Source organism: Dasypus novemcinctus, chromosome 8 (assembly GCF_030445035.2).
Source record: "Dasypus novemcinctus isolate mDasNov1 chromosome 8, mDasNov1.1.hap2, whole genome shotgun sequence".
Taxonomy (NCBI): Eukaryota; Metazoa; Chordata; class Mammalia; order Cingulata; family Dasypodidae; genus Dasypus; species Dasypus novemcinctus.
In genome coordinates this window covers 72,499,888-72,523,546 of record NC_080680.1, presented here as the reverse complement: position 1 = coordinate 72,523,546, position 23,659 = coordinate 72,499,888, and the positions used below count along the sequence as shown (strand labels likewise).

At 36.1% G+C, this 23,659-nt stretch overlaps 1 protein-coding gene and 1 pseudogene across 12 annotated transcripts in view; both read left to right on the top strand.

The window, feature by feature from the left end:
* LINGO2 (leucine rich repeat and Ig domain containing 2) overlaps positions 1–23,659 on the top strand; it is a 1,371,976-nt gene that overhangs the window by 871,780 nt on the left and 476,537 nt on the right. The gene's annotated exons all lie outside the window — the stretch shown is intronic.
* On the top strand, positions 16,922–17,867 carry LOC101415749 (ubiquitin-like-conjugating enzyme ATG3; annotated as a pseudogene).

Here is a 23,659-nt window from a genome sequence, read left to right as displayed (position 1 = left end):
CATCCTTACAGCTGCGTGAGAGACTCTTGTAGAACCGCATATTATTGACAGATATCTTTTGTTGATTCTGTTTCCCTAGAGAACCCTGCCAAATACAGATAGATAGATAGATGGATGGATGGATGGATGATAGATGCTTAAGCTCCTCAGTAGCTTTATGCATCTCCAACTGCCTCAGGTGGAACCAGACAGACACATGGACCTTGAAAAAAATGAAATTCAAAAAAAAAAAAAAATCAGGAACCCCCCCCAACAAAAAAGCAACAGCAAAGCATACAGTTTTGAAAGACTTATTGTTATTGTATTTTATTTTCATAGTTGGAAACCCCGCGGTAGAAAGTTGTGGAGTCAGTCCTTCTCACCCGTCAAAATTATTCATTAGAAAAGATAAGTGGCTTTCCTGCATATGTACAACTCTGATCCACGGTTAATGAATGTCTTATGGGAGGAACTTTTGTCCTTCATTTGATTAAGAACCAATTTTAATGGGGGGATTAAATAATAATTAAGTTAATAATATGTATTATGCATTAATAAAATGTATCTTACATTTTTAAAGCCCTTTTCAAAACACCTTCAAGACCAAATCTTTTGATCATGATAAATCAGCAAGAGTGGCAAAACTCTGACCTCAAATGAATCATATCGTCAAATAGCAGTTTATAAAAACAATCATAAGCTCAGTCTCAGCCTGAAATATATGTGAATAGGAACTCCGCCAGGCAGAACTCCACCTATATTGCAGTTGCCACTGCCAGCCGCTCCCATACCCCAGCCTGCGCCCTCGGCTCATGTCCGTGCAGTAGTCTGTGGAACACATAAGTGTGTGCAGTATAGATGGAAAACCACTGTGGCAACCTGTAAGGGTGGATGACACACAAGAGTCCCCCTTTCATTTCTTTTTCCAAGTGAAGAAATTTAGCTCAGAGAGAAAAATTATTCGCCCATTACCATAGAGGTCCTGAGAGGAAAAGCTAGGGTGAAAAAGTCTTTTATGCCCAATAGAGTCCTCTTTTAACTATTCTTCAATTATATTTATATATAGTGATGTTTATGTATTTGGGAGGAGAAAAGCAGTTAGTATAGAACATGCATAAAGACTTAGCTATAGAAACTTGAGCAACTCAGTTTCTAAACCATAAAATGAAGGTCTAAATTATAGACAAACTCTAACATATCTAAAATTAAATTTTTCTATTAAATTGTCATTTTAAGGACAAGAAAAAAATGAATTAAAAGTTTATTATGAAAGTAATTCTTTTAAATGAAAATTCAAAATTTCTAATGCATATTTTGTACATTTTTGCCATGACACTTTTTGTCTCCAAATATATATGTTATCTGAGTTCTTAAAAAACTGAAAAGAAAATTATTTTGCTAATCTGGGTCCTGATAGATTTTGGAGTAAAGCATGAAAAGAAACATGTAGTTAATTACCTATCATTTTACTTGAGAATTGGCTGATCTTCAAACAACTGATGTAGCACATTCCCATAACCCTAGTTACCAAATTCTTTTTTTTTAAGAATGCTGTCCCTTAATACCTGATTTATAATGATGTGTTGTCATATCTAAAGAAGAAAAAGAAAATTCCCAGAGGTGAGCAGCTTGCATTAAGAATGTGTTTTTGCAGCTAGCAGCCTTCAGAGGTGTGCATCTTTGAACTCATAGCAATTTCTCCGGTTGCAGCCAGTTTTGGTAATAGTGCATGTTGACACTGGGGGGAAAGCGATTTGTAAGACAACCAGACCTTTTTCTCATCAATTAACTACTGTGAAACAGTGTGCTTTACCTCATTTGAAAAAGTATCCTGCAAAAAAAAATTTTCAAATTGTTGCCCAACAATTGATTTTTTTTGTTTTTTATCAGAAGAAAAATGATCAGAATTTCAACATGAAGTCAATTGTCAAAACTTAAGTTGCAACAAGAAGCAAATAATACCAAGCATTACCCCCTTACTGGGTTTCTGGTTTTAAATTCTTCACATACCAATTCTAATAGAGAACAAACTTTCCCTCACTATACTTTGTTGGTCTTCATGTTCAAAATAATGAACCACCAGCAGACAGGAAGCACTGTCTTTAATGCAGGGTTAAGTCATAGCGGAACTCACAGGACTCTTGGCTCTAGCATTCATTTTTGTTTTGTTTTATTGTATGTTTGTTTTTTCAGGTGAGCAAAAAAATCTAAACAGCCTTTCGGCTGGCTTAGGGGAACATTCTTATCTTTATGCCTGTACAATTCTCTTAATGACGCTCAGCATTTTTTATTTTAATATAAGAAATGTCTTGTTATTTTTCAGAAGAGCCCCATAAAACAGACAACTGTCCAAATCTGAGTGTTTCGTGTCTCCTAGCTTCCCTGCTTAATAATTTATTTATGTACAAATTTTAAAATAAAATGTTAGGAGTAACATTTTATCTTATTTCATTTATTTTAAAATAAATTGAGCAGAAGGCTGAATCAAATCTTAGTCCCTTTTGTTTTGTCACCTTTCTTTCTTTTCTTTTTTTCCGTAATAACTAAATATATGGTTTTCACCATCCTATGTCTCAGTTTCATCACTGGTGGAATGAGGATGTTGGGCCAGATGAAGTCTGAGCTTCTTTCCACTCTGGCATGCTGTGACTGTGATTCTTGTAGCCAGTTCAGGAGAGGGATGATGACTGTACCAGAACTCTCTACTGCCCTTGGCATTCTGGAGCATTGCTACCGTGTGATTTAGAGTACTCTGTTCCCTTCACAGTGCTTTGAAATATAACACACACACACACACATAAATATACACACACATGCTCATCTCTTAAGTCAGCTTTATAAAAAAAAAAAAACCCAGATTTTAGTTCAAATGAGAATTTTGAGTCTTTTTAAAACCTGAATTCTCTACCACAGATCTCAACTGGAAAAATATTTAACCATTTAAGGCCTTTCAAGAAATCCATTTCAGATGAAATAAAGTGACTCATGCATACCATTAACAACAAGAATTATTGTAAAATTGTACAAATGTTCTTGCTATCATAAGAAATATGTGAGGTGAGTCTGATTTCTTCTTTCAGAAAGTAAAGCTGAAGGGGTTGTTACAATTATGCTGACCTTTCTTTCTGAGAGATAGATGGCTGGACTCTACATAAAGATATCATTTGAGAAAACTTGGATAAGCAAATAATCTCATAGCGGTGACACAGAAAATAGTTAACCATCAGTAACTGGGCACATGACATAAATTTTTTCTACCTATTTTCAGCAAGTTTTAATTTTGAACACATGAGTCATATTATCTAGAAAAATGTTACATGAAAATAGTTTTTTTGACAGATGTCCAGTAGGAGTTTAGCTGATCTGGCGGAGGGAGAGGGTATGATTATTGGAAACCTGTCCTGTGTTCCTAAGTCATTTGGCACTAGAGTAAATACGATAACAAAGCAGATGAAATTTGTTTTTAATAATGTTTATGGAATTTGCAGGCAAAATGTTAGAAATACAGGTACCACCTATGAGGCAAATTTTCTAAATGTTGCATCTTTTATGAACTTCAGAGCAAGCTGTTCTTTGTTATGTACAAAGGCTATGAACTGCAAACTATATTCCTATCTGAGTGGCTTTGAAAAAATCCAGAAACATTTCTGAGCTTTAGTGTCTTTGTAAATGAATGAATAAGCCTCCAAATGCCTTTCCAAAGCTGCCAATTCATGTTCCAACTAATAATATTAATAATTCGTAGGGTATTTTGAGTATTTCTTATTTGTCATACATTGAACTAAATGCTCTATGTATATGATCTCAGTTATATAAAGATAAGTATTTATATTCATATACTTCACCTATGAAGAAATGGAAAGTATATAAGAAAGAAGATAAATGATGTATCCAAGGTCACTCCATAAATTACTGACTGTATCTGAATCCAGTACTTCTACTGCCAAAGGCAAGTGCTAGTCGTACCTTACAAACATTCAGCGCTGCCTTGGTCTAGTGACAGGGCCACTGAGAGAATTTTAAAGGTTGGGAGTATTCAGATTGTTTGTCTTTTCTGTCTCCCCCACCTTCACCACCCATCTCCTCCTTCTTTCCCTTTACATCTCTCACCACTCCTTGATTTATTTTGCACAATCAAGGACTGGACTACCTGTACACTGTTTCAAATGCACATCATTTTACAAATTCTTGTTCTCTTAGGAGGCCTTGGCAACAAAGAAGCCTGCGTTACAGTGAATCTTATGATCTGCTTGCTTCCATATGGGTTTATGGGTAAGACTCAGACACACACATATTTGAAAAATTGCTGTTTTTCATTAAACAGTAATGCAAGGTAAAGGCTAACAGTTGTTGATAATAAAATTAAACAACCTCTTAAAATAGAACCATTCTTCCATTTTCTGCTTCCTCTCTCCCCTCTCCCACCCTTCTCTCTAACATGTGCCATTCCACACTTTCACACTTGTTTTGCTAGCTGTTTCAAATTAGCAGGAACCTGCAACAAAATTTGCAAGTGTTGGCACCAAATCCAAGTTGCCATTCTCAAGTTGTTCACTGTGCTGTGGCCTTAGAAACCTCTCCTCTGTGATGAACAACATCTTGGCACAGGGAATTAGGCAAGCTGTGAAACCCAAATCCTTGATTTTGATTCTACTTATTCATTTGATCCCAAACCCCATCATTCATTAAGGAACAATAACAACTATTGAATAGCACCTATAATTCATTGGTGGTTACCCTTTCTGTCCCACCTTGCTGAGTTCAAAGAAGCTGACTTTTTATTTCAAAAGCTATGTTTACTATAACCGGTCTCCTACTCTGACTCTGTCTTACTTTTCTACCTTTTTTTTCTTTGTCCTCAACTTTCTTCCTTCCTCCATTCCTTTCTTCCTCTCTGTCTTCCTTGCTTCCTTCCTTTGTTCCTTTTTCCTTTACTTTTTTCCTTCCCAGCTTCTCTCCTGCCTTATTTCCAGATTTACCTTATCTAGCTAAATAGTGTATTCATCATTATATAGCATCATAAATGCATTTTAGAATATAAAGCATAACAACATATATAAAATAACCCCGGAAATAAAAACGTTGAAAGCACCTTATACTCTTGTTTGTACTTAGTCCCTGCAAGGGAAGATTCATTAAGTAACCTATACCCAGCACTGAAATGAAGTGATCAGTTGAGATTGTTGCTGGTGGTTATTCTTATTGTCTGACTGAAGAACTACTGTGAACTATCAGAGCCAAGTTTCAATGGAAGAATGTTGTTGGAATCGCATTACCTAACAGAGTTCTGGCCATCCTGGTGTCTTCCACCTGGACTAATGTTGGTGGGAAGAAAGGATTGAACCAGCTCTTCCATAATATTTTTTATCTGGAGCCATATTTGTCCTAGTGCTGTTTAATTTGAAACTTAAGGAACAAATAGGAAATATCAAGAAGAATTTGCTTTGGCAAAGGGAATGCTACCATAGCCTCATGATGGCCAAGAAACAGCAAAGCAAATCTTTCATAAAATAAATAGTCAGAATCTGTGTAAAGATAGAGTAGGGAGAGTGGTCTTTACTTTTTAAAAATTGATTTGAAAAATATAGCTTCATTGTTCACAGGTGAGAAAATAGAGGATGTATACAGATAATAGCAATGATATTGCTATTACATGATAGAAATGGTAATAGATTAAGTATATTTGGCAATCTTGAGAGACTTGGCTGGGCAAGTAGATAGGGTCATTTACCAGAAACCTTAAATGTAATCCAAAACTTCAAATCTTATCCTACGGGCAATAGTAAGTCATTGAAATTTTAGAGACCAAAAAAAAAAAAAAGGAGAAGAGAAGACTGCTAGCTTGTTAGTGCATGAAGGAACTAGAGACATGGAGAATAATTAGAAAGTAGTTGGCCTAATTTGGAATTATGCTACCTCAAAGCCTTCCCTGTAGTACTCTTTAGTAAATGCTTTTTGTTGACTAAATAAAGGAACGAGCTAACATTTTATATACACATGGTTAATATGGTAGATTGAACTACATACCCCAGTTAGACATCTTAATCTTAATCCACATTCCTTTAGGTGTGAACCCATTCTAAAAAGGACTTCTTGAAGCTATTATTTTTAGTTAAGGTATGGCCCAACTGAATGAGGGTGGGCCCTAATCCATATTATTAGGGACCTTATAAAAAAAAGAACCCAGAAGCCAGAGAAGGCCACAGAGGAAGAAGACAGGAAGTCAGTGGAACTAGAAGTGCCTACAAAGAAGACACCTCTATATGACGAGAGGTAGAGATACAGGCAAAGAACCCCAAGAACTGCCAGCAGTCAGCACTGGAACACTAGAGACTCTGGGGGAAAGCAAGTTTTGCTGATATCTTGATTCTGGACAACTTCTAACCTGAAAACTGTGAGCCAGTAAATTTCTGTTGTTTAAGCCAACCTAGTGTGTGATATTTCTCATAGCAGCCTGGCAAACTAAGACCGTTGGTTAAATAAAAAATGAAGGGAAAAATAGAAGCCATACAACAAAATGAGTGAGTCTTAAATATGGATTAGATGTAGGAAGTGAGAAGAACGAAGAGTGAAAATAAACAGAGGTGAATGTCTAGAAATCCAGTAGAAAAAGAAATATCTTTTATTCTGAAAAACAGCTATATCTGAAACTGTTTTCGAAGGATAATTAAATCAAACGCAACATTGCAGTAAATATATTTTATTTTCCTCTTTCTGTTTCTTTAATGTGTGTGTGTGTGTTTCTATTATGTAGTAAATGTTACAAAGTTAGGAGTGATAGGGAGATGTTAATAGACTTTCAGTTCTGATGAAGAAAAGCTAGTTAGGTGAAGGAGCTGGTGAGCTCAGTACTAGAAATAATGAGTTAAATTGAATTAGAAGTGAGAGTGAGCTATCCAGACAAAAGTAGGGGGCATGACCTCCCCTGACAGGCCTGGAGACACAGTTTTGGAGTTAACCACAACAGGGGTTTGAGAAAGACCAATTTTTGGAAGCATCAAATTTTACTTCAATTAAGAGGACACATATTACTATTACAATGTTGAATAATAATGCAGCGTTTCTAAAGCCCAAGGGAGAATAAAATATGAAATAGCTTAAATTAAATATGCAAACTGTTTTAACATACATTAGTGTTCTTCAAAATTTCTAAGTTTACAGAATATTAAAATATCAGCTTAATCAAGAGCCTACTTAAGTTTCTTAGCCAGGAATTGGTTTATAATGCCTTTCTGTGCTGCATGAAGAGAAAGACATAGTCCTCCTTTTTAAGTGATATCTTTTTTAGTCTAATTGTGAATTAAATATCCTCTGAAACACTCCAAATGAAATTTCTCAGTTCAAAGGTATGCATGTCAAACTCAAAAGTGTAGATCTCCTAAAATTTTACACTGAGAAAAGGCAACTTAGATTCTTGTTTTAACAGTTATATTCTTTCATACATTTCAGCAGCTACTACTTTCTACTTCAGAGGTCCCTGTAGGTCACTTATGGATGAAATTATTCGGTCTCACCTTATTTGCAGTGGCATTATGCACACATACACATATGTGTATGTCATTACACAAAGTGAGATTATAACGAGGAGCCAATTGACAAATTTAGTCTGAATGCAGGCTTCCGAATGATGCAAATGTCCTTGAAGCATTTCAAAACAATTCAGATCTTTTCTAATTATCTATCCAGAGAGAGCAACATTTAGCCTCTCAACAGCTAAGTTTGAAATAGTACAGCATGTTATTTCATATTTAATATTTCATGTCATTCTCATACTTAATATTTTTTTTCTTTAAAGATAGCTACATTCATTTTACTGTGACAAATAAATATAAAATAATCCATTTTGGAAATTTGTTTCTGACATTTAGAATGTTCTTTTTAGTAACACAGTGTAGAGGAAATAAAATTGATGATATTTAGCATTATTAATACCAGTTCTGAAATAGTTGAAATAGAGTACTGATTAGGCTTAATGATTCCAACAAGATAAAAAGAAAAGAATAAAATTAAGTTAATAAATCAGGGAACTGATTTTTTTTCTTTAAATGTCTACCACAAATGATGTGGTATTATATATGTGATACAAAAGAACAACATATTGTTTTCATAATTTAAAAATGGTAGGGAAATAAGCAATCATAGAAATTCTGAATTTTGGCATGAATTGAAAGGAAAAAAAAGACACCTATGGAAGATATATAAATTACGTTATTGAATTTTATGTGCACTTTATAGAGCAGAGTTCAGCAAAGATTACATATGTTTATCAGTCAAAAAAACAATTATCCATACATGTCTATTGCCCACTTCTAGTTGGCTTTCGTGGGAGAAAGACTCTGGCTTGTTAGGTCAGCTTTTTGGCTCTCCGTTTTTACAGCAAATTTAGGTAATAAGATAATCAGAGATATAGCTTTAAAAAGTAGAGAAACTAAATTATTCTCTGTTAAAAAAAGCTGGGGAATGGAGAGAGATCATGCCCATAAAAATATTTAATTTAATTTTCATTTCAAAAGGCTTAAGTTCACACCCCATGTGTAAATCACTGTGAGGAGTGCTTAGGAAGCGTAAAATTGAGTAAGACCCAAGCTCCGATCTCTAGCAAGCTCAAAATTTTGTAGCAGGAGCTGGAAAACTATTATGCAGAGTCTACTGTGAGCCAAAATAGAATGAATTTTCAAACACATTGTTTTGGGGTTCCAGGAGAGGAAGTAGTTAAGGCCATCCTTATCCTATCAGAACAAAAGGCACTCAAATGAGGTAAAGGAGTTGTCATTTCTGGGACTGAAAGGCCAAGCAGAGTGAACAGTCAGAACCTAAAAAAAGTAGTCAGTAGACATGAGAGACGACTGCCTTATAGGAATTGTGACATTTGATAGAAAAATGTAAACCTTGCAATCCTGCAACTTAGCAGGGAGTGAGTAAAGTGAATAAATACCCGCATGTCCTTGCCCTCCCATCATTCTGTCTATTGCCAGGAACTTCCCTTTGGAAGCCAGAGGGAAAGATGCCCATTGATTAAGAGTCTACGAAAGTCAGCCTCCCTGGGATACAGGGCAGATGGGAAAGAAAGAAGCAGATCTGGAAAGGCAAAAGGAAATATCCAGTCCAGCCAACATCATCTTTACCATTATCATGCCAAAGTTACCTTAATGGTCCCTTCACACGTTATATCATTTATTTCCCATAATAATCCTGGATACTATATTGTCTTTTTGTTCTATATTATCAGAGGCATTGAAAAATCAAGTTATTTGCCCTTTGTATCTCAATAGCTAAGTGCTGAAGACCAAATGTAAATTTTCACCAATGCCCTGTCTTTTCTACTAAATTTTCTACTTACAATTTATGATATAAAATGATGGAAGTGGCAAGTACTTCAGAAATATCTTACTATAATTTACTGAAGGATAGGGTACTCTGAGAAAGAAGAGGGTTATAAATATGATGGGGAAGATAGGTTGGGACTCAGGTAGAAGTGTGTTGGCTTTCATTATGCTTTTGAACTACAATGTCATAATTAGGTATGTGCCTTATACAAGGACCTTTATTAAGGTAATTCTGAACTAAACAGAAACGATGGGCTGGAGGAACAGTGAGTGAAAGTAATGCTCTAAGCAGGAAGAAATGAAGGTTTCTTCTAGAGAAGTATATTTAAGTGATGATAAGAAAGAGGAGCCCATTTTATAGAGGGATGATATGTGAAAGAAAAGGGAAGGAAGGAAATTTAAAAAAACTAGGAAGGTCTTGGGACAATGGGGATGCATTGGCGATTGACAGAGGGAATGCTGGAGAAGAGTTTTTCCTGTAACGGGAAAAGGTTAATTAAGTTTTGTCCTTTTGAAGATGGACAGATCACTGGTGGATTTTGAGATATGAGTCTCTGTCAAGTGGTTGGAGCAGAGAAAATCTTTAAGTGTTGAGGAGTGGACTACAAATAAGGAAGTTTGGCCATGGAGGTAACAGAGGAGGGATTCAAGATGAAAACAAAAGTTGTTGGTGAAATCTCTCTGAGGAGTCACAAGAGGATAACGTATTGAAATGAATAATTTATGTTCATAAAGCAAATCTTCCATGAATTTTTTTGAATCCTCCAGAAGACTCCTGAGGTGAAGAGAATAATTTTTTACATTTTATAAATTATGATATTAATCTCAGAGAGACTGCTTCACTTATGTCAAAGAGCTTTTAGTTGTGGAAAGTAGACTAGAAACCAAGCCTCCTGAAGTGATGGAATTTTATGGATTTATTTACAGCACGTGGCCCAAACCATGTGAATTCAGTCCTCTCATGTTACAGAAGTATATATAGAGAGAGCAGATGTGGGCTAATATCAATTAGTAGATTCTACTACTCCATTCTTCAGTCTAACACAGAATGAAGGCTAATCAAACCTGTATGGAATTCAGGACTCTTGTGTTGCCAGGAATTTCTAAAGGTTGAACAAATCTGCTTCCCAGGATTCTGTGCCTGCGTCTTCTTCACTCTGACTGGAAGGAGAAATGATGATTTATCAACAGAGGTGTCTGAACCTGGTGCCTGTGCGTGGGCCATCATTCTGGGTTGGATTCTATCTTTAGGAACGTTATTTGCACATGTGCAGAATTTAAAAATACATGGAGGGAAGCGGCTGTGGCTCAATCAGTTGGGCTCCCATCTACCATATGGGAGGCCCTGGGTTCACATCCTGGGGCTTCCTTGTGAAGGCAGGCTCACCCACATGCTGCGGAGAGCCACCCGGCCCACAAGCACCGCAGAGAGCCAACTCAGCAAGGTGATGCAACAAAAAAGGGAGACAAGCAAAAACAAAGAAGAGCACAAAGCATATGGACACAGAGAGCAGACAGCAAGCAAGCTGCAAGGGGGGAGGGGAAATAATAAATACAGACATGGAAGAAGAATGCACAGCAAATGGACACAGAAAGCAGATAGCATGCAAAAAAGCCACAAGTAGGGAGGGGGGACGTAAAAAAATAATACCTGGGAAGGGAAGGGAGAGGAGGGAGATAAAGAGACAAATAGATCAGTTTTCATTTTAGAATGTTCTAAAATACTCACTACTATGAATAACTGCTTAATGCCAAAAGATATATAATATATTCCCTACTAAGTTTCAATGTGTGCTAATGAGATTGTCCATAGCAAACATTTATGAAGTTATGAATGATGATTTATGTTGCATATACTTAACACTTGCTTTCTGATACATTGGTGTAGATTTCATGTTATCTAACATCACTTTTATTTTCAATTTTTTATCTCCTACACTATGAAACATTTACATACATTCCTTTGTACACATACTTTCAAATTTGATTTGCTTATTTTGGACATTTCATATGTTATATGTGCAATCGCTCATCCTGAATAGATGCTTTGGATCATTTTTTGTAAACTTAATACAATATCCTAAACACTCTGAACCTCAGAAATTTAGGAAAATATTATTTTAATCCCTGCAATCAAAGGTATGAAATATCACTAACCAATGGGGATTATTTATGATTTCTGATATATCCATTTTCTCATTTAAAATTCAGTGGCCATTATGTATACATGTCACCTATATTTTATATAATTTCTTTCAAATAGATTTCTAGAATTGGAATTCTCAGTTATACAAAAGGAACATTTAAAGTTGATACATATTTCCAAATTGGCTTTCTAAAAATGTTTTACCAATTTAAACTCCTATCATGAGGATACAAGTGTCCATTTTCCTTGTCCATTTTCAGAACCACTTCCTTGTGCATTTTCATTCAAAGAATAATTGCTTATTTGTTAAGTGAAATTGCATCATTTTAATTTGTTCTCATTTTTCGCAACACTGAACCATTTAATACAAATTCAAATATTTTTGAAACATCACTTGAATTTAACTGCATATTGTCCCTTCTGTATTGTCTTAAAATGTTTGTATCTTAATATAGCAACATTTAGCAATGTTTATGTGAGTAAAAGGCATAGTGTATGAAAGCTAAGATCACTTTAGGCACTAACTTCTCTTTCTTCAAAGTGATACCCATAAGAAAACTGATTCACTTAAGATCCGAAGATCAGTCAGGGATGTTACAGGTCTAAAGTCACCATCCCATTAAATCTGCACTTCTCTGCTTCTAAGCCTTTGTCTATGCTATTCCATCTGTCTGGGCTTCCTTCCCCTACTCAGCCTTCTTGAGATATCCAGCCAGCCTCAATCATAAATCTTCCCTGAAAATCACAGGAAGCATTAACCCTATAGTATTCCATACTCTTCATAAAGTGGAAAATGGTACCACTTCATAGTTTAAATTTACATTTTTTGTTACACTGAGGCTGAACATTTACTTATGTTTCAAAGTCATTTTATTTCTTCTTTAATGGAATCTTCTGATAATATACTTTCTCCACATTTCTATTGGTAATTGTTTTAAAGTTAGGTACTTATTTCTTTCAATAACTGCATAATATTCCATAATATAATCTATAAATTGGCCATAATCTATGTAATCAATCCGCCATTCTTGACATTTACATACTTTTCAACTTTTCACTTTCATAATTAATAATATGACAAAAATATTGGTGTACATATTCATTATTATTTCACTAGGGTAAAGTCCTAGAATTTCAGTTTGGTCAATGTGTATGCAAATACCTAAGACATTTGCTCTATGTTGCCTAATTGCCTGGCAATTATTCTGTGTTCCATCTCCTCTGGCTCCTCATATTTGCAGAAGAATGCATATTCAGACTCTGTTTTCAGCCAGTTATTGGAAAACTCCCTTTGGTAGAGGCTCTGTTCAGGTAGTTCATCTGAATAAACTCATCCTACAGAAGATGAAGGAGGTGAGAAGATGCTGCCAAGCACTCCAAATCTCAGGCCTTTGAATAATATTATCGCACTTCTTGTGCAAAGACAGGAATATCTCTATGATTGCTACTTTGAATTCTGGAGTATGACTGAAAGAACTGAGATGGAATTAGTCTCCTTGAATATTATCCCTCAGGGAATTTGAATTTAAAAAGAAAGAGGATTGTTACAAGTAATACTGTCATAATCTGATCACCAAAACAAAGTGTCAATCCTTGCGATACTTAGTAAATCTATATACATTTCGCATGCCATCCTTCAAACAGTAATTTCCTAAATGAATTAAAATATAAAGAAATATGCAAGTTGTTAATGCAAAGAATTGTGCAAGGCACATACCCTCTTCTTGGACCTTGTCTCTCTCAGTGTGGTCTGTACTAAGTTTCTTAGCTGTTCTAACAAACTCAAAGTTTCTTTTCATCTACCGTGAAATTCTAACTCTTCTCAGCAGGTTGTTAGGTTTTTTACTAGTCTATTACCCACAGTTACATATTCAAAGCCCTCCAATTTCTCTATACCTTAATAGCTTAACTTATTTTCAATTTATCTGAATCTCTGTTAGCCAGTTATTTTATTTCACATTTTAGCCAAACTGCACCTAAGCCAACTTTTACTCCAAACCAAATTATATAAACTAAAATTTGGAAAAGAGAATCAAAGAAAGCACATGACTATACTTGAAACAGACATAGAAAATTAATAGTAATAATAACACCAGTTATTGAGTGATCTGCTAAGTGTAAGAATTGCATGACTTATTACCAATGTACGGAATAATCTAGCAAGGCTAGTGTTCTGTTTCCAGTTGGTAATAAGGGAATGGAGGCTTAGAGAAGGTAAATAACACCTCCAACTTCACCTAGCTAGCAAGTAGCAGATCTAGGTAGGGCTGCTTGAAGACTTAATAGATTGTTGCACTACTCATTTTTGAAGGCCCAGCCACATTATAATTAAACCATGCTGTAGCAATTTGAGATTATTTCATGAATCCCAAAAAGAAAAAGATTATGTTTGTAAACTAATCTATTCCTCTGGATGTGATACTCTTTGATTGCATTAAATCCAGTTAAGGGGTCTTTGATTAGATTACATGATAAGATCCATTTAGGGCTTTTGATTGGACTGTGTTAGTAAGGCATGACTCAGGTTGAGTCCTGCCCCCTTGCTTGGTCTGATATAAGCCATATAAGTGGACTTACATAGACAGACACAGGAAAAGGAAGCAGCCATGTTTGATCCTGCTGTGTAAAAAAGAGACTTGCTTAAGTGGGAAGCCCCAAGAGGCTTCGTCCACAGAGCAGCTCAAGAGGAGATGGTGAGCCCAGAGGGGAAGGCTGAAACCTTGGCAGAGATAAGTGACCATCTTGCTTTACCACATGGCAACATGCCAGGTTAAAAGTAGCTAACTTTTATGAGAAAGCATTTCTGATGGTACCCCAGTTTGGATATCTCACATCCTTAGAACTGTAACCTTCTACCCCAAATAAATGTCCTTTCTAAAAACCAACCTATTTCTGGAGCTTTGCATCAACACCCTTTTGGCAAACTAAAACACAAGCATATTAAAATGAATCCATATCCCATATTAAATATATTTTTCTATAAATATTTAAATTAGTTTTTCAAATTTGTTTTTGAAATTATTTACTAATTTTACTCTATATAGGACAGGCTTTGATTTCTCAGAGATTTGGGGGCATATTTGGGAATTACTGACAAATTTACTTTCAAACACTATAATTTTTATGAATTTAAAGTTTAACAATTATACAAATCAGCATATTATATTTTGGGGACATTGAATTAAATATTTCTTTCTTTTAACTTTGTGTATTGGAACTAATTTTTTTTTCTTCCCTAATCTAAACAAACAAAAAAACCTTTTGATCTTGGCACTTTGAATTTTGTGTCTTTAGAGAAAATATCCCTAGAGCTAGTATTGGAATACAGTTTTGACACAAATCAAAGTCCATACCTTTTTTTCTGTTCTGTTTCTTTGAGAAAAATTTTTTTTAAAACAACATGAACTAAAACATCTAGAATTTTATGGAGTATATGTGTGTTGAAGCTCATCCAAGAAATGGAATTAATTATACTCCTGTGGTTAAATAAGATAATGCCCTCCATATTTTACGTATCTTCATAATTCTAATTTTGCTGCCCCTTCCATAGAAAATAAAATGAGTTGTACACATTATTAAGGCTCAGTACATGCCACATGCTAGAACTCTTTAGAAATTTAAGTCTAGGCTTGTGAAAAAGGAAGTACTAATGAGGTTACTGGAGAGACAAACATTCCCTAGAAGAATGTATAAGAAAAGATAATGGTCTTAGACCATTGTGAAATCATATTATCTTTTATATATTAAATCCGTATTATGTGAAGATAAAGGGGTGGCTAAACTAGGAAAATAATTTGCAATACCTGCATGGACAGATAGTGAATCAGTGTGAATTTCCATTAAATAAAGAGTAAACCCAAACTCTTTTCCTCTCTGATTTCACCTGCTATTCCTCCTTTCTGTGATAGCTCCTCTCTTGGTTGTTGGCTTCTTGCTAGCTCTCATCACCCCAAGCAAGTTCTCATCTCAGCAACTCTGCACTTGCTGGTCTGTCTGCCGGAAACACTATTCTTTTAGTTGCATAGATGGCTCTTTCAATTTAGTCAGGACTACTCAAATGTTACTTCCTATCTAAAAGTGTCTATTCCAAAGGCAATACATAAACTATTATAAATAAAATACCCTGATCAGACTATCTAAAATAGTCAGCTTCCATTTATGTCTATTTCCCTGCTTAGATTTTTTTTTTAAGCTGGCAATATATTGTATATTTAATTGCCTGGTCTCTCTCCCTCCCTCCCTCCTTCCCTCCCTCAGTCCCTCCCCACACCACCTGCTCATTAGAATGTGACCTCCATGGGAGCCAATACAGCATCTGTTGTTTCACTGCTGTAATTCCAGTACCTATCAGTTCCTGTCATACAGAGACATACAGGGTGCCAGTGAGCTCTCTCTGTGTATATGTGTGTGTGTGTGTATGTATGTGTATATATATATATACATTTAATGATTAAATGCATCTGCTTTTATTCTAAAGGTTGGATCAATATAAGGGGGTTCTGATGATTTCATTTTATGACTTCTGTTATGTCTTCCTTCTCAAAGAATGGAAGAAAAGTTCAAAATTACTAGACTGTTATCCAAATTAGACTTAGACTTGAAGGCTTAGAATCCCTTTAGAGCTGAATTTCTCACATACTTTATTTTCCATTCCATCTAAGAGTTGGGTTGTTCAGGAAGATTACCTACCCAGATTATCTCTAGGATGATCAAGCAAGTCGCAAAAACTGTATTTTCCCATTGTAAGTCTAGTAGGTTCTCATTACAGAAAAATTAGAAAATATGGAAAGCTAAGGAAAAAAATCCTTTTTTTATTCCCTGTCCAAGTCAATCCCTAATTACAATATTTAGCTTTATTTTTCCAGTATTTCTTGATACATGTTTTTGTATGGTCATAATCTAATCATACTATTTATATAATTTCATACCTAGATTATTCACTTTACATAGCACATACACAAACATTTCCTCTGTTTTATTTTCTGTGAAAATAAGTTAATAGCATTTCATATATATATACAATTGTGTATGTATGCATAATAAATTAATGACCACTTATTGAACATTTAGTTGTTTCTGGTGTTTTCTATTATAATAAACCTATATGAGCATCTTGCTATATAAAGGCTTGTTTAGTATAATTTTGGGGGATTTTTTTCATTATAATAGATTTCTAAAAGTGAAATTATTGGTAAAATAAAAAGTGTATAAATATTTTTTGCTGAAATTATTTCCAAGATTATTTTAAGAGTTCAAATTCAGACTGGAAATTTGAGTGCCTCTCTAAACATGCTTGCTGCCATTTAAAAAATCATGCTTTCATGTTTCTGACAAGATTGTAGTGTAGATATTTTGACGTCACCATCAATTTAAAAAGCTGGGAAAATAAAAAACACTTCTTTCTAATTGCAATTATGAACTAGCATAATTCTTGGGCTGTTGTGGGGCCAGCCTCTGCTTTGGCCCCAGGATGCAGAGTGTGGTTAACACGGTGAAGGGAAAGGCGCAGGCCCCCTCCTCAAGGAATCAAAGGTTAAGGAAGCCAGTGTTAACACTCCAGAAGAGTTTGTGGCAGCTGGAGAGCACTTACTCCACTACTGTTCAACATGACAATGGGTTACAGGGAAAGAACTGAAAGGGAAGGCATACCTACCAGCAGGTAAACAATTTTTGGTAACCAAAAATGTTCCATGCTACAAGGGATGCAAACAGATGGAATACTCAGATGAATTCGAAGCTATCATTGAAGAAGATAATGGGGATGGGGATGAGTAAATACTTATCACAACACAGGTATTTCAGGAATAGTAGAAGCAGTTAAGGAAATTACCCTGGAAAGCAAGGACAGTATAAAACCCCAGGATTGCTCAGTATAAAACCCCAAGATTGCTCAGTGTTTTGTGAGGAGGAGAAAGAAGAGGGAGTGGAAGAAGAAGTTTCAAATATGAAAGAGTATGAAAAGAGTGGATGGTTGAAAACAGATGAGGCAACCCTACTAGACACAAGGTAAATGCTTATAAACTTAAAACTGACGTTGGAGGTAAAGATGCTATTTTGCAAAACAAAATATGTACGACCTTTATTTCACGTATGATAAATATTGCTAAACTCCACAACTATGGCTGTTTGGCTGTGATGAACACTGGTGACCTTTAACAGTTGAGCACATATATGAAGACATCAGTCAGGATTATGTGAAGAGAGCAGTGACCATTGAAAATCACCCTTACCTCTCACTTCCCATCTGTTCACTTCACCCATGTAGGCATGCTGAGGTGACAAAGAAAATCACTAAGACTGTTTCAGGAGAGAGTGAAGAACTTGGTGTTCATGTTTATCTTCTGATATTCTTGAAATTTGTACAAGCCATCATTCCAACAATAGCATATGACTACAAGAGACACTTCATAATGTAATGAAGAGAGCATAGACTCCTAATTATTAGTTCTGATTTTTAAAGAATTAACCCATGGATGTGACCATTGACCATATTCACCAATATGTCAATTTCTCTGATAAAGGGACTTATGTGTTTAAGCATTAAATAAAAAGATGTTCCACTACAAATAAAAGAAAAAATCCTAGGAGGGAACCCAGAGAATTTTTACCTTGGGCAGGGTGGGGGGTGGGGTACATTTTCCTAAACTGGGTAAATTTGAGCTTTGATTTCAGTGCCCCCCAGAATAGAGAGGACATAAGACAGGAGACAAAACCATGGCCTTTCCAGAGTATGGAATGTAGTAGATGAACCCAAAGTTCATCAAGGGTAAGGATAAACGAGAAATAAACCTCCTCCATGTGGAGGCTGCAAGGAAAAAATAATGTGTATCTTGTTTGTTGGCATGTCTTTGCATCAGTTCAAGCCAACCCAAATTTTGCCACCTCCCACTCTTAATCCTACATTCATTTAGTTATTAATTGGTATAATTTTGAATATGTAGCATAGCCTAGTGTTTAAGGGGTATTCGCTCCCACTCCAGTCTACCTGGGTTCAAATGATGGCTCTGCCACTGACTTGCTGTGTGAAATTGAATGTTACTTTATCTCTTTCTGCCTTGGTTTCCTCACTCATAATAATAACACTTATATCTATCTCAAACATTTGTAATTGAATCAATACATGTGAAATACTTAGAATAGCACTGGGGATCTAATCAATGTTGTTAAATAGTCTGCCTCATTTTGCAGAGAGGAAATGGAGTCCCGGAAGTGAAGTACCCCATCAGTTGGATAGGGTGCTCAGTCTTACATAACACAGGGCTGAGTGTGAATTATGGTAATGAACTGACCCTTTACCTGGTCTCCTACTGCCCTATTGACATTCCAATTTTTGAGAATTTTTAAAGTGAAATAAATGGATGAGAATCTGCTGTAAGACATATTTCTGTCTTTATTAAAATAAATCTAAATATTGAAGACCAAATAGCCAAGTTCAAGGTTGAATGTTGATTTTCTACATGCAAATTGGAAAGGTTTGCTGAAATTCTTACAACCACTGATAACCAAATTCAATAAGTGCTTTTCAGTCTTTTCAAAATAAGTATTTCTAATGTCAAAAGAAGGTGAATTTCTGAGCAACAGCCAGAAAGGACCAACTGAAATCATAAAACTACTGAGTGCTTATGCTTTATCTCAAGAAATTAAGGAAAGTTTGCATTCAGCTTTACTAAATAACTATGTTGGTTAAATATATAAATAATAGTTTAAGTGACTTACCATTTAAGTAGAGCTGACATTCCAAGGGATGTACCAGGTTTGTCCTTGGATTTTTCATGTCTCCTGCAGTACTGTATTGCCCCAAGGGCCAGGCCTTCAACTTTGAGTAGCAAGGACCTAAACTTTGTTTCACTGCTGAATTTTAGATATGGCTTTACCTCTTTATCTTCGCTTTGGTGTTACCATTGAAATGCTTTTGAGATATTCTTTATGTAACAGCCACATTCCTGGCAATAATACATGTTCTTTCTTCTAAACTTCTTACAAATTGGCAGTAGAAAAGAAGGAGAATGACAATGTTAGGGTGAGTAATGAGACAATTACTGAAGTGACATTTTTCCTGATCACCTAGCATTGATTTAATTAAAGAAGTTCTTTACTAATGAATTATCATTTGAATATTTTGCTTTTATCTCCTTTGTTTCTTATGAACACATAATTGGCCTATTTCATTTTGTGGTCATAGAGCTTACTTCATGGGATTGAATGAAGATGTGTTTAGCTGTTTGTTCCAAGGATGAACTGGTATATTAGTCAAGGTTCTCCAGGGAAACAAAACTAACAGAAGATATATATATATATAGAGAGAGAGATATGGTATATAAATATAGAGAGAAAGTAATTTGTATATATAACATATTATAAATATTATGAGGCTTATTGTAGGAACTGCCCCATGTGACTCTGGGGATGGCAAAGTCTAAATTCTAGAGGGCAGGAGTAAGCTGGATGTGATGAAGATGTATGATGATTTCCCCAGGAGAAGCTGGCTAACAGACATAGACATGGAACTTCTTCCTTTTGACTGCTGAAATCAACAGTTCTCCTTTTGTTCCGCATTATTATAATTTTAAGTAATTTCTTCATAAGTATTATATATTAGTTTTCTCCTGCTCCTATAATAAAATACCACAACTTTAACCATTTATTGACCCAAATATATTTTCTTGCATTTCTATATGTCAGAAGTCCAAAACATACCACTCTGGAAGAAATTGAGTTCACAACATGGATGCGTTACTTTCTGGAGATTCTAGGGGAGTATCTGACCCTGGATTTTTGAAGATTGAGAGGCCAAATGCATTCTTTGGCTCTTGGCCTCCTTTGTACAGTACTTCTTTTAAGGCCTTCAACTGATTGGATGAGATTTCTCTTATTATTGAAGGCAATTTCCTTAGTTGGTTATAGATGTAATCAGCATATATGCAATCAATTTACTGATTATTTAAATCCATGAAACATCCTCACAATAACAGTCAGGTTATTGACCAAACAACAGGATACCATAATCTAACCATATCGACATGTGAACTTAAACTTAACATTCTACCCTTTGGCAACTTGGCACTCATACACATCTCCTTAAACCATACTTACTTTCTAAATAAAACAATAACAGTCATATTTTCACTTAACAATACTCAACTGTCCTGCACACAACCAGAAACACAGTAACTCTCCAAAAGAGGTACAAGTCCTTGGTTAATGTTCATTCTAAAACTAGATATCATATGACTTAAATGCTATGACATAAAATCAATACAACTTATGTTGTATGATAAGGGGATAATATAAGGAAGAAAACAAATATATATGCTTGATGTATATATATTAACACATAATGAGAAAGGAAGAAATATTTATAACCATTACAGTCCTCTTTTCTGTGTCATGTGGTAGTAGCTCATTTTAATAGCTATACTCTTCCACTACTCATTCCATATCCTCTTTTTTGTTGTCATTGTTGTTTTCTGTTGTTTTTTTTTTATTCATTTTTTTAATACTACATTCAAAAAATATGAGGTCCCCATATACCCCCCCCAACCCCCTCACCCCACTGCTCCCCGCATAGCAACATTCTCTTCCATCATCATGACACATTCACTGCATTTGGTGAATACATCTCTGAGCATCTCTGTACCTCATGGTCAATCGTCTACATCATAGCCCACACTCTCCCACGTTCCATCCAGTGGGCCATGGGAGGACCTACAATGTCCGGTAATTGTCCCTGCAGCACCACCCAGGACAGCTCCAACTCCCGAAAATGCCTCCACATCTCATCTCTTCCTTCCATTCCCCACACCCAGCAGCCACCATGGCTACCTTCTCCACACCAATACCACATTTTCTTCAATTACTAATCACAGTAGTTCATGAGTAGAATATCAGTAAGTCCACTCTAATCCATATTCTATTCCTCCATCCTGTGGACCTTGGATTGGTTGTGTCCATTCCACATATATGTCAAGAGGGGGCTTAGATTCCACATGGATGCTGGATGCAGTCCTCCTGCTTTCAGTTGTAGGCACTCTTGGCTCCATGGTGTGGTGGTTGACCTTCTTCAACTCCATGTTAGATGAGTGGCGTAAGTCCAATAAACAAAAGTGTAGGAGCTGAAGTCTGTTGAGGCTCAGGGCCTGGCTATCATATGGTTAGTCCAGAGATTCAGATGCCCTGGGTATATATTAAACCCCAGGACCAACTACAATTCTGGTAAAGTAACAGGAAAAGCTTGTGAAAAGAGATCACATCTGAGTCCAGCTCCATCACACAGAAACACCGACTCCAAAGAAGGGCCAACTGACATGGCAGTGAACTCCATCTGCCATGACCATAAAACCTGTGGGTCTCTGTAGCCCTCAGAAGAACCAATACTCAGGGTTGTATCTACTTTATCTGTCTCTGGGACTCTGCTCAGGTGTGCATAAGGGCAACCCCTCTGATAACCTCCCGACTCTTTTTTAGAGACTCATAGCCATATAAACTCATTTGTCCTTTCCATTTCCCCCTTGATTTAGGTGAAAAAGCATTTTTAACTCCTGTTATTATATGTAGACAGAGATATTCTGCTGGTCCAAGTTGAACCTTTTATTCAAGGTCATTTTCTAGTTACATCATCAGCTGGTACTTGGTAGTGATCCCTCGGCACCAGGGAGGCTCATCCCCGGGAGTCATGTCCCACGTTGGGGGGAAAGCAATGAATTTACATGCTGAGTTTGGCTTCGAGACTGGCCACATTTGAGCAACACAGAGGCTCTCAGGAGGTAACTCTTAGGCACACTGCTGCTCTAGGCCTTGTTCTTATTTCAGGTGCACAGGCTCACAAGCATAGTCATTAGTATCAGGGGCTCATTGTTGGACCCTCATTCTTTTTTGGTCTTTGCCATTGCACTTGGGGGATTGTTGCTGTTCCTTTAGGGACTGGGATAGAGCTCCCCTGGCTAGGAACTCAGCCCTCCCTCAGTTGTTGTTTTCAATTGTTTCCGCTATGAAAATATCCAAACATTTTTATGTACCCTGGATATATGCCCTGTAGAACTCCCTGCCAACCACGTGTCCCTTGTCAATAACATCCCACACCAGTATTCCTCTGCTGCCATTGTTGAACATCTCTGTGATCCAGAACTTCCTGAAAAGTGAAACCCAATATATTGCCAGGTCCCCTTAATAGTAAAATGGAATATAGCAATGAGTTTAAAGGTTAGATATAGAATACATATTAATTTGGAAAAATTCTGCATCCTATCTTTTTCTTTTCTTTTTTCTAATTATTAAGCTTATCTTCACTAGAGTTTTAGATCACAGTAATTCATATATACAATATACAGTACTCCCACATATCGAACATAAAACCTTTTCCCTTCCACAGCAATAAACTTTTAACATATTCATACCATATTTACTGAAACTGATGTACAGATATTGAGACAATAGCTTTCAAATGAGGTAACATTTGTGTTTACATTGTGGTTTATATTTTAGACTATACAATTTTCTAAATTTTTAGTTATCTTATGTTTTACATTATTATTTACATTTTAGCCTATCAGCCCCTATATATTTTTGGTTTAATTTTACATGTTTTATATCCATCCTTGCCTACTCTTGTGAAACACTTCTATTGCCCACACAGTTACATTGGTTCCATCTATTCAATACCTATTTCCCCCTCCCCTTAGGGCCCAGAGTGACAGTCAATCTTCATTTCTTGAAGAGGCATGTTCAGAGATACTTGCAACAGTGTTGAGGGCTTGACATGCTCAACTGCCCTAATGCCCTAGGAGCCACCATTTCTCTTGAGATATACAGTTCCCTCTATTTGATGGCATCAGTCCTCCCCAGGATGTGGGTATACCTTCACTCTCATTATATGGGTCTCTACCCAATGATATAACCCACTCTGGCAAAATGAGCATTCACATATTCCCTAGGAGTCTGTCCTTTGTCAGATTATCCCCTTTAAGTATCTTAAACAGGTAATTTTCCTTATTATATTTTTGAAAAGGTTTTCTCAGCATTATATTCTCAACAAACACCTGACAATCTCCTATGTTCATATGTTGCTCCCCCCTCCCCCCAATTTCTTGGGAAATATTACCCATCCTCCCATCCCTAGCCCCCCTCACGCCTGCAAAGCCCCACTCAAAGGTAACCCTATGCCCCCATTTTATCCCTTCCTTGTACAAATACTTACCTCCAGCTTATCATA